Source organism: Polyodon spathula, chromosome 3 (assembly GCF_017654505.1).
Source record: "Polyodon spathula isolate WHYD16114869_AA chromosome 3, ASM1765450v1, whole genome shotgun sequence".
NCBI classification, from domain to species: domain Eukaryota; kingdom Metazoa; phylum Chordata; class Actinopteri; order Acipenseriformes; family Polyodontidae; genus Polyodon; species Polyodon spathula.
The window spans coordinates 90,153,915-90,164,846 of record NC_054536.1 but is presented as its reverse complement, the minus strand read 5'-3'; the positions used below and the strand labels follow the sequence as shown (position 1 = coordinate 90,164,846).

General features: G+C 38.1%; 1 long non-coding RNA gene across 1 annotated transcript; it reads left to right on the top strand.

Annotated features, from left to right (window-relative positions):
* The first annotated feature begins 246 nt into the window (after window positions 1-246).
* LOC121313619 lies at window positions 247-6,368 on the top strand. The gene is made up of 3 exons (XR_005950016.1): window positions 247-517; window positions 1,436-1,578; window positions 3,910-6,368. It is a non-coding gene; the product is annotated as an uncharacterized LOC121313619 (long non-coding RNA).
* The last annotated feature ends 4,564 nt before the right edge of the window (window positions 6,369-10,932 follow it).

Here is a 10,932-nt window from a genome sequence, read left to right as displayed (position 1 = left end):
AAAACTGTCAAATGTAACTTAAATAAACTCTTCAAGAAATAAATGCACATCCCCCTCCTACACAAATGTGTAGCATAGGCCTATCCATGACAATAACAAAACATGTTTAGCTCTGTGCAATCTTATCTAGCCTATCAGATCTGTTTCATTGGTTGTGCTGTGGGGAATTCTGTGACTTTTTTTATTATTTGGCAAGTGGTAACTGTTTTATTTAAATATGTGACACTCCTTTAGGCATTACTTAACTGCCTCATACCCAGCAGAGAGATGAAAAGCAGAAATAGTGACAGAGTTCAGAGAAGCGCATGTAAGATTCATAGCAACATTATCCAATCGTATTTGACGTTTCAGAGTTCTCTTTTTATGTAACTTATACAGTTCTTAAAGACGAGGTTTCTGTGCTGCCAAGTTTCTTTATAGCTGGGAATTTCATTTTGCTAGATCAGCATGGTTGAGTAGTTGAATATTGCCAAAGCAGTTGTGTTGCTGAGTCTCTTCATTTTGCAACCCTACTAAGGTAAGACTAATAATATTGTAAATGACAGAAACTAAACGTTTGTTAGCTAGGGTTCCTATAAAGTATATTTTAAACTCTGTGTGGCAGAATGCGACATTGGCCTGTGTGGCTGGTCTTGGTAACCAATACCTTGTTTAAATTATATGGTGTTTTGGTAAAAACAGAAGCAAATGTATGATGTGTTTATTCTCTGAGTAGCTCTCTGTGGAGATTTAGTTTTATGTTGCTGTAAATTAAATGTGGCCTGTGTCTCAGGCTACAATAAAATAGTTATCTGAAAACATATGTCATTTAAATTCCTTAAGTTAATGTCTGTTTGTTTGTTTTTTGTTGTTTTGTGTATTTTTATGTATATGTAGGAAAAAGAACACAAAAACAGAAACAAAACCGTTTTGAGCAACATGTGGGATATTATTCTTTAATGCTACTGCACTTTGAAAAACTGACAATTCTATAATCCTAAAATAACTAAGAGTGTGTTTTTCGAAAGAAGGCAGGTGTGTTATTGTGAAACACTAAGGTGTGTATCAGGGGTGTAGAATACAGAAGAAAATGGGTAAAGAGACTTGACTCCATTCCAAACATTCAGTTTCAGTAAATCATGTGGCTTCTTCTTCAAGAGTGCCCCAGGGGTTATACGATTGTTACAGTTACTGTTTTTCAGAATTGTACTGTGTTAGATATGTCTTTATCATAAAATCCTATATATTTTAGTGGAGATTTTGTATTATTATTTAGCTTCTACAGAAGCTCAGGATGTTGGTAGCAGAGTCATTTTAAAGACCAACCACTTGTCTTCTTTCTGTTAAAATGACATGTGTGTTTGTTTTCATTAATTTGCAACTTTTTGTTATGATGAGCGATTTAATCGAATGTTAAATCTTTTTTTTCAATCTAAACTTGGGCGACGTTGCAAAGGGCAAAAAGGTATTTGTTCAGAAGTGTTCCCAGTGACACACAGTGGAAAATGGAGGGAACACACAAGACTGGCCCCAACCTACATGGTTTGTTTGTTGGCCAGGCTGAAGGCTTCTCCTACACAGAGGCAAACAAAAACAAAGGTAATGGTGTTGCAGCTTACCTGTGAAATGAATGCCTGATTGCTCCATTGTAAAGGTTTATGCTGGTGTTGTATGTACAGTACATGGCAGCTTGAAAAGACAGACCAAGTGTATTGACTATTCTTGCCACAAGAATAGACTGGCCCATGGAACTGAGGCATTGCTGTATATGAGTACATTGCACATGACATGTAACAGTTTGCCAGGCTAGCTCCCAACACCCATCTATGATTCAGATGTTACTGACAAATGAGGGAAGCCTTCTTGCCAAAAGCATTTCACATTTAAAAAACAGCCAAGTTAGAATAAAGCATCGGCTATGTTGAGATGTGATATCTGCAAAAAGAGTTCAGTTATACAAGTTATACTGAGCAAACATGGCAGGAATTATTATTTTGGCTCTGTATTGCAATGTGACTTCTTTAATAACACTTCACTTCTTATACAGTTAACAGGGAACATGTAAAGCTTAAGGGTAACTGTGACAAAGTGCCCGCCCCTGTGTATATTTTGTGTTATATGTTGCGTGTTGTGTGTTAATGTTGGTGTATAGTCATTGGTACACGGGATATAAACAGGTCTGTGTAACACGAGTGTTTAAAATGTATATTTGTATTTAGGCACGAGGATTGCACAGCACTTCACGTGCAAGTAAAAAGTAATAATATGTGAGCACAGGGAATTGCACTTGATTAATTCACATGCAGTTGTACTGAGACTCCAATTGAATGATTGATTAGCAGTCGAGTCTCGGTGCAGCTGCATAAAAGCAGCATGTTTTCACCCACTCGGGGTTGGGTGTTCGGTGAGTGGAGAACGGGATAGGAGATGGAGGTAAAGAGAATAATAAGAATAAGAATAAAAAGAATCATCGTAAAATATCTGCTCACTGTGTTTTGTTTAGTCCGTTTTTGTTTGTCTGTTTATTTTGGCGAATGTGCCGTGTCTGTGTTTCTGTTTGTTACCACCGTTTATTTTCTGTGTCTGTTCATTCATTAAATGCTGAGCAAGATCATTCACTCAACTTGGCCAAACTCCACCTCTCTTTTTGTTTATTATTTCCTGGCTCTGGTCTGACTCCACCCAACGTAACTTATGAGCTGTGTCTAATTAAACTCTCAATAAAACTGCAATGAATCAACCTGCTAAGCAATGCTAGCCTTTAATTATACTCTGAATTCATTCTGTTGGTTTAGCCATATTTACCACAATAAACCTGCTGATTATCTTTTCTCCCTTGAGTACCTGAAACAGGTAAAGGTTGTGAATTTGTCAGCATGATGACAGGTTGGAGAAGAATGATCTTTAACTGATTACAATATGTAATTGTAAAGACACAGAGTTAGAAACTAACAGTTGTTATGTACATTCTAACAGAACAATGGTGAAATGGACATGAAAAGTTTTCATCATTTTCAAAACACGATAGAACAAGTGAATCTCTCATTACTGAATTTAGAGCCCTGCCCTTCTATTCAAGTTTAGCAGTTTTGCGATGGTAGGTGTTGGAAAACATGGATCGAGAATTTATTAGCAGTTTGCTACGCATGTGGACTTGCAGAGCTATACTGGTGTTCTTTTCTGAAAGGAGACTAATATTGCAGATAGCAGACTGTTTGGTTCAAATTGCATGTACTGCTAACCATTGATAGAGACGTTGCATCTACAAGCTTCTTGCCCAACATTGACTGCAAGCTAACAAGATAACAATGCTGTGGACTACAATTAGCACAGGCTCTAAAGACTTCAGAGAGATCGAAAGAGATAATGCCACTGGGATCAAAGGGGTCTCAAGAAGATAACAAAAGGCAGATTTATGGACCTTTTGTCTCCAGGAGTGTGAAGAATGCACTGAGTTCAGAGGTTGTCACACTAGACTACACACACAGACACACACACACACACACACTAAATTAAAGTACCTTTGCTATTGGTTAAGTGTCAGAGAAAGGGGAGGTGGACCATCTATACAGAAGGGTATTTAATGTCATGCAAACATTGTAATGATGAGTATTCTGTTTGTCCTGTACCTGGGACCAGACTCCCTGCATATTTCAATAAACCTAACAACTGATTGAAGAAAAGGACTCTGTGCATTTTCTTGAATATGCTTACTCACAATCCATTTTTTTTTAAGTTTCTTCAGTAGGAAGGGTTTGTTTAGTGAAATCGAGTAAGTGGTGTTTCCCATTTCCTTGGTTTGTTCAGGGATCTTTTACACTATTCCAGGCACTATTTAGGTATAATGACAAGGACTATTTGTGTGCCCACTCTGCATAAAAGGTGCCAGAACCACTTTTGCTTATCTAGTGTTTTGCTTGTATTTCACAGGCATCACCTGGTGTGAGGATACACTGATGGAATACCTGGAGAATCCAAAGAAGTAAATTCCAGGAACAAAGATGCTATTCACTGGTATCAAGAAGAAGTCTGAGAGACAAGACCTGATTGCTTACCTCAAAGAATCTACATCTGCATAACATCATGCATCATGGCTTTGCTTTATTTATTCCACATTCCTTCTACACTAAATATAATTATTTCTATTTTGTATATACACTTTATCTTCTAATGACTGTTTAGGGTTTGTTTAGAAAGGGTTTTAGATTTCTAGTCATGATTATATTATTATATGGAATAGTTGGGCTGGGGCCTGCAGGGATATATATATATATATATATATATATATAATTGGTTTATCTAAAGGATGAGTGTCCTGGATTTATATGCTGTATATTATTTAATTAATAACAAACCATACAAAAAAAAAACATTATTACAGAACCTGTCAAATCTGAAATGTAACCATGACTGCAGTGGTGGCATTTGTCCCACAGTGGCTCCATGCAAAGCTTGATTCAGGGGAACCTATTACACGTTAATACCAGTAATACTGCACTATTGTAACAGGGTTAAGCTTTCTTTGCACTTTATTTTGTATTTATAATGTTTCATTGGATGATATGGTAGAGTTGTACAACCATTCTTTAAGTGACACTTTGGACTATTTTGCACCAGAAAAAACCTGTCTATGTGTCTTTCTCCTGTTCTTCCCCGTGGTTCACTGAGGATTTACATAGAATGAAAGCACCAGGGTGTAGACTTGAACGTCTGTGGAAGAAGAAGGTCTAACTGCTCATTTACAGTCCTACAAGCAGCATCAATTACCTTACGGTACTGCCTTGAAATTAGCTATGTCTTTGCATTACTCTGGCCTTATTGAAGGAGGTAGTGGTAATACTAGGCTGTTATTCTCTACTATTAATCCTATGCTAAAGCCAGCATTCATGTCCGCACTACCGTATCTGTTGATTCTCCTGCCTACACTGGGACAGTTTTAACTGGCTTTGTAGAGGTTACCTCGACAGGTCTATCTCAGCTAGTTTGCCAAAATGAATTCCACTAGTAGTTCTTCAGATCCTATTCCCACCTCTTTACTCAAATTATGTTTTCCATCCTTATGCTCCTTTGTAACTAGTTTAATAAATGAATCATTGAGATCTGGTGTTGTTCCTTCACCTCTCAAACTGGCCGCTGTTACTCCATTATTGAAGAAAACAAATCTTGACCCTGAAGCTTTATGTAATTACAGGCCAATCTCAAATCTACCTTTTCTGGCCAAAATTTTGGAACTGGTGGTAGTGCCTCAGCTTCAGTCCCATTTAGTGTTAAGTCAGCTTCATGAACCTTTCCAATCCGGTTTTAGATCTGCACACAGCACAGAAACTGCCCTAGTTAAGGTAGTAAATGATTTGTTGATGGCTGCAGTCTCAGGCTCCCCATCAGTTCTTGTTTTGTTGGATCTAAGTGTGGCCTGTCGAACAGAAAGCAGTGTGTCACCTTAGGCAGGTTAAAGTCTGACATTACCTTTGTTACATCTGGTGTTCCTCAGGGTTCTGTCCTGGGACCTCTTCTATTTAATGTTAACATGCTCCCACCAAGTCAGATAATCAGGCAGTATGGCATTCAATTTCATTGCTATGCTGATGATACACAAATCTGTTTTCAGACTAAACCAGATGTTTCTGTACTCAATAACTGTCTGACTGATATAAAAACATGGATGTAGCAACATTTCTTGAAGTTAAACTGTAGCAAAACAGATGTCATGTTATTGGGTTCTTCACATCAGGTCAGGAAAGCTGGCAATTTAGGGTTGGTTATTATTGGGAATGAGGCTCACGTTAAGAATATGTGCAACGTGTCAATTTTTCACTTATGGAATATTGCCCACTTTAGGTCAACCTTGACTTTTCCTGATGTGGAGAAACTAATTCATGCCTTTATTACATCAAGGTTGAACTGTTGTAATGCTTTGCTTGTTGATGTTTCTTTAAAATCAATTGATCGGTTGCAGTTTGTGCAAAATAGTGCTGCACGGCTTTTATCAAGATCCAGGAAGCATGAGCATTTATTGCCAATCCTGGCATCTTGACGGTGACATTTATGGCTTTGCATGGCCTTGGCCCATCGTATGTCAGGGACATGCTTAACTTCTATTTGCCACAGTGGAACCTGTGGTCTGCTAATGACTCTAATCTACTTGTGCCGAAGACAAGGCTGTGTATTTTGGGTGACGGGGCTTTTTGCTTGATGGCCCCCTGCCTTTAGAACAATCTGCCTGGACACTTGAAGGCCTGTGAGTCTATTGAGGCTTTTAAATCTGGACTCGAGACATATTTTTATTAATTGTTTTTTTCGTAATTGTGCTTATTGTTTTACATGGATTTCTCTATTTTAATTTTTTTTTCTTCCTCCGTTGTTAAGCGCTTTGTGATTTGTGCAATGAAAGGCGCAATATAATTTATTATTTATTATTATTATTATTATTATTATTATTATTATTATTATTATTATTATTATTATTACTTTTTTTCTATTGCACTTTGATTATTTTATATTGATGTTTTTTTTTAAAGCTTGCGTGAATGTCTGTAAGAAAATCACATTGTAATTGATTAATTAGTCCAATTTTTTGTAGCTGAATACTTTATAAAGCTTGATTAAGAAGAAGAATGAGAGAGCTGGGAGGACGTTCAGGATAACAAGCATTTCGTGTGAGCATGGATGCCAGGCTGGGAAGTAGGAGTGGCGGGTAGGGTTTTTTGAGAAGCTGCTACTTTGTGTGAGAGGTTTTTAAACTGTAGCGTATACTGCTAATGGTGTGTATCCACATATAGCAATTGTAGCTCATGTGTTGCCACTCCTGCTACATTCTTAGCCTGGCACCGGCTCTGCCTATAGTGAGAGGGGTAGGGGGAGCTCTAGAATGGCTCCTATGTGATTATTTAGCCTGTAAAATGAAAATCCATGTCCTTTCTTTGATAGCTGTGAGAATGGGATTATTTAGTCCATGGAATATGTACCCGATGCTTGGTATCTGAAATCCATTGGAGGTGACATTGAGGACTTGCTAGGTTTTGTTTTGTTTAGTTGGAGCTCCAATTTATTTTGATTTGAATACATTTTGTTGACTGAGTCTTCAACCACTTTTCCAATTCACCAAGGCAAATAACTCTGGATTATTTTGTTCTGCTTAGGTGCTCTTTCTGTAATTTATAATTTGTATAGCTGATAACTAATATGCCTTTGTTTTTATGAAGCCCTGGAAAAAAAGATCCATTTGATATATTTTATTTTTGTCAATGAGAAAAGCATATTTTACTTTATAAATAAAAACATTGAACCCCATTTTGCTTGTCCTCTACTTTCCTTGTGGTTTTTGCATTGTGCCTTCCTAATAAAATAACCTGTGCTGTTAAACTAGGGCAAACTTGGAAGACATTCAATTTTAGTGCTCTCTTTTTATAGACCCGGGGTATTCTGATTACTGCACAGCATGGTGGTGGGTTAGCCTGAGCATAGTTCCCCTGCTGTAGCTGTGCACACCCCTATACTGTTTGGTTTCATTACCCTGTCCCTGTTACATTATGATACCATGACTTTCAAACAGAGCAACAATGACACTATTACTATGTCAATCGCAAAAAAACACACTCACAGACAGTTAGAAATTAACCTTCAGTGCTTACGAAACGGCAAAGTGTGCAATTATATCTTAATAATTGGAAAATCTGGTACACGATCGATATCTGCACTAGTGCAGTCAAACGTTCCTGCAACATTGTAGAAAGTAAGTCTTTTTTAATTAATTTCAGGCAAGCAAAGCTTCTCTCTCCTGATGCAACTGACAGGAACAGTCAAAAACAGACACAAGGGAATACTGAGGTTAGGATACAGGTCCAGCAAATTTCCCAAGTTGTAGATGTAGTCGAGCATCTATTTTAACACTTTCCCAGGTTCATCCAAACACGCAGCCCTACACCTATACATGTATCCACCTCAAGTGTGCAGCACTGAGGGCACATGCAAGCAAACTTTGTTTGTAGTGTGTCGAAATCAGTTCCTGTTAAAATGTTTTTAGCTTAATTGGGGGTTATATAATTACTCACACATACTGATATACATTTGTGCACAACTTTAATGATTGTGTTTTTTCTGTTAACGGCTTGTGGCATATAGATAAAAAGAACAGTAAAATGGCTAATAAGTCATTCATTCTGGTGCAGACTTGAGGGGAATATTTTTTTTTTTTTTTTTTATAGTAGCTGAGGCACGACAACAGGCCCCTTGCAATTGCATGTGCCCAAAACACCTACTGCATTACTGTATGGGTGTTTACCTCCTAAAGACCCGAAACCTAAATACGATATATCAAAGCTGCTCACAGAGCCTGTGACGCAGTCATGTCCCGTCCCTGAGGGCATAAAAGTACTGCGCTCATAGAGCTCTGCCACATTTTTGCTTACTACCGTTCAGGCCAGCTACTCTGCAGTTCAAACATGCAGTCCCCCTCCCTTTTGGGACACGAATGCAACATCAGTCATAGACCCAGAGGACACCACTGTGGTGTCTCAGGTCGTAGCAGCTCTGCTGCAAAAATGGTCTATTTGCATGATAGACTGCTTCCAGTCAAAGTTTTAATGATTGTTAGGCTTCCAAGCTGGCTTGGGAAGCCTATTGTTATTGTAAAGATTATTTTATTTATTTATTATTATTATCTTTTTTACTCTCAAAATGTTAAACTGCTCTTGTTCCCCAACAATCAACATTAAAAATTGGCAGGTATCATCCCGTGTAGATTACAGTTCAGATGCAAATAAAAGATGGTGGCCTGACCCATTTTCTGGAAAATAAGTCTGTGTGTAACACTGTTTGTTTGTATTGTCTGTTTCAAGATTACTCGCATGATCTGGAGCTGCAGCCGTAGGCCAGCATCAAACCCGGACATCAACACTTACTTTTCACTAAGGAACTGTCTTTACACCACAATTACTTAATTCACACACTGTAGGAACTGTGTCTGTGTTTTTGTGTTTTGTGTGGGTGAGAAAAGATTGGGCTTTTTGGTTGCGTGTCGAACCCGTGGGAGTTAACAAAACAGAAGTGATACACGCCGCTGTACCACTTTCATCATTATTGTTATTTCCAGGTGTTTGCCATAAGGGTCTGGACATTATAATCATTAATAAACACCCTTGCACCTGTAAATCATTGTTTGTGTGATTAAACTCACCTGCACATACAGTACCAGTCAAAAGTTTGAGTACACTTGCTGGAAACTAGGTTTTTTTCATAATTGACAATGTTTTACGTTGTACACGTTTCTGTAAATACTTGAAAATGAAAACACATGTTACAATATACAAAACAAAACATAAGGAGTATCAAAGCAATGTTCAAGAAAATTGAAAATTGTCTCTAAATCTGGATTCCTCAAAATAGCCACCCTTTGCCTTAATAACAGCTTCACAAACACAAGGCATTCGGTTAACAAGTTTCAGCAGGAAATCACCCGACATGTCTTCCCAGCTCTTCTGCAGCAATTCCCAGAGATGTAGGGCACTTGTGGGTAGCTTTGCTTTGACTTCTGTCCAGTTCGTCCCATACAAGTTCTATGGGATTGAGGTCTGGAGACTGGGCAGGCCAGGTCATTAGATTGAGTTGTCCTTCACTTTCCTTCTTCGCCAGATAGTTCTTGCACAACTTTAAGGTGTGTTTCAGGTCATTATTTTGCTGAAGAATTAAGGACTGCCCTACTAGCCTGATGGAATGGCATGCCTCTGAAGTATGTTATGATAGCCATGCTGGTTGAGCTTGTCATGGACTTGGTAAAGATCACCAACTCTGTCACCAGCAAAGCAACCCCAGACCATGACACTGCCTCCTCCATGCTTGACAGTGGGAACCACACATGCAGAACTTGTGCGCTCACCATCTCTGCATCTTACAAATACTCAGCGGTTGGACCCAAATATTTCAAATTTTGACTCGTCGGTCCTCAAGACCGACTTCCACTCCTCAAATGTCCAGTTTCTGTGTTTTTTGGCCCAGGCAAGTCTCTTCCTTGTTCTCTGATTCTGAGGTCATCCTTGGCCTACCTGACCTTGTTCGGTCCTCATGAGAGCCAGTTTCTTCAAATCATTTGATGGTCTTGGCCACAGCGGTTACAGACATTTGCAAAGTTCTTCTGATTTGTCTTAAAGATTGACCTTCATTTCTTAAGGTAATTAAAGACTGTCTTTTTTCTTTGCTTAACTGAGCATATTTTGTCATTTTCTTCTCCCTTACATTCAGGAATGACAAACTTGTGCCTATATTTGTAGTAATCATGGACCCTCACCTGTTAACAATAATTGGTGACAAAAGGTTAATTAGGTAACATGCTAATTAACTCAAAGAACATCTGACAAAGACACTTTTATACTTAGGCCAGTGTTCTAACACCATGTTATACACATTTCAGACTTTTAACTGACGGGCTTCAGACTGAAATCCCCTTGCTTTGGGTGACCATTTCATTGAAATTGACAAGATTTACATTTTCATTTAAAAATTAAATTTTTGAATGCAATTCATTTATAATATCAGCTTATAAAAGTACACATATCATATAATGAAATACTAAGTGTTTATAGACAAGTTTATACAGTTAAAAGCGTAGATAATCATGATAAACCTGGTTTCAAGCAGGTAAGTGCTCAAACTTTTGACTGGTACTGTACTCACCACTTTGCCACAACACGTTGCCGCAACTCAAAAATTGCCCTGACAGTGACCTTTGGCCTCTCCTTAAGGTCAAATGCAAAACTAGCTTACATCTCCTTACAGAGTGCAGATAGGGTTACTATGGAAGACATATAGGAACATATACATGCTATATTCAAAAACTGCTTTGATTGTGACTTTTGACCACTACTTAATGTCAGATACAGAAAGGTTAACAAGTGCAGATAGGGTCATGGTTACTATGGAACACATATAGGAAACCATATGTGCTCTATCTAAAAATGA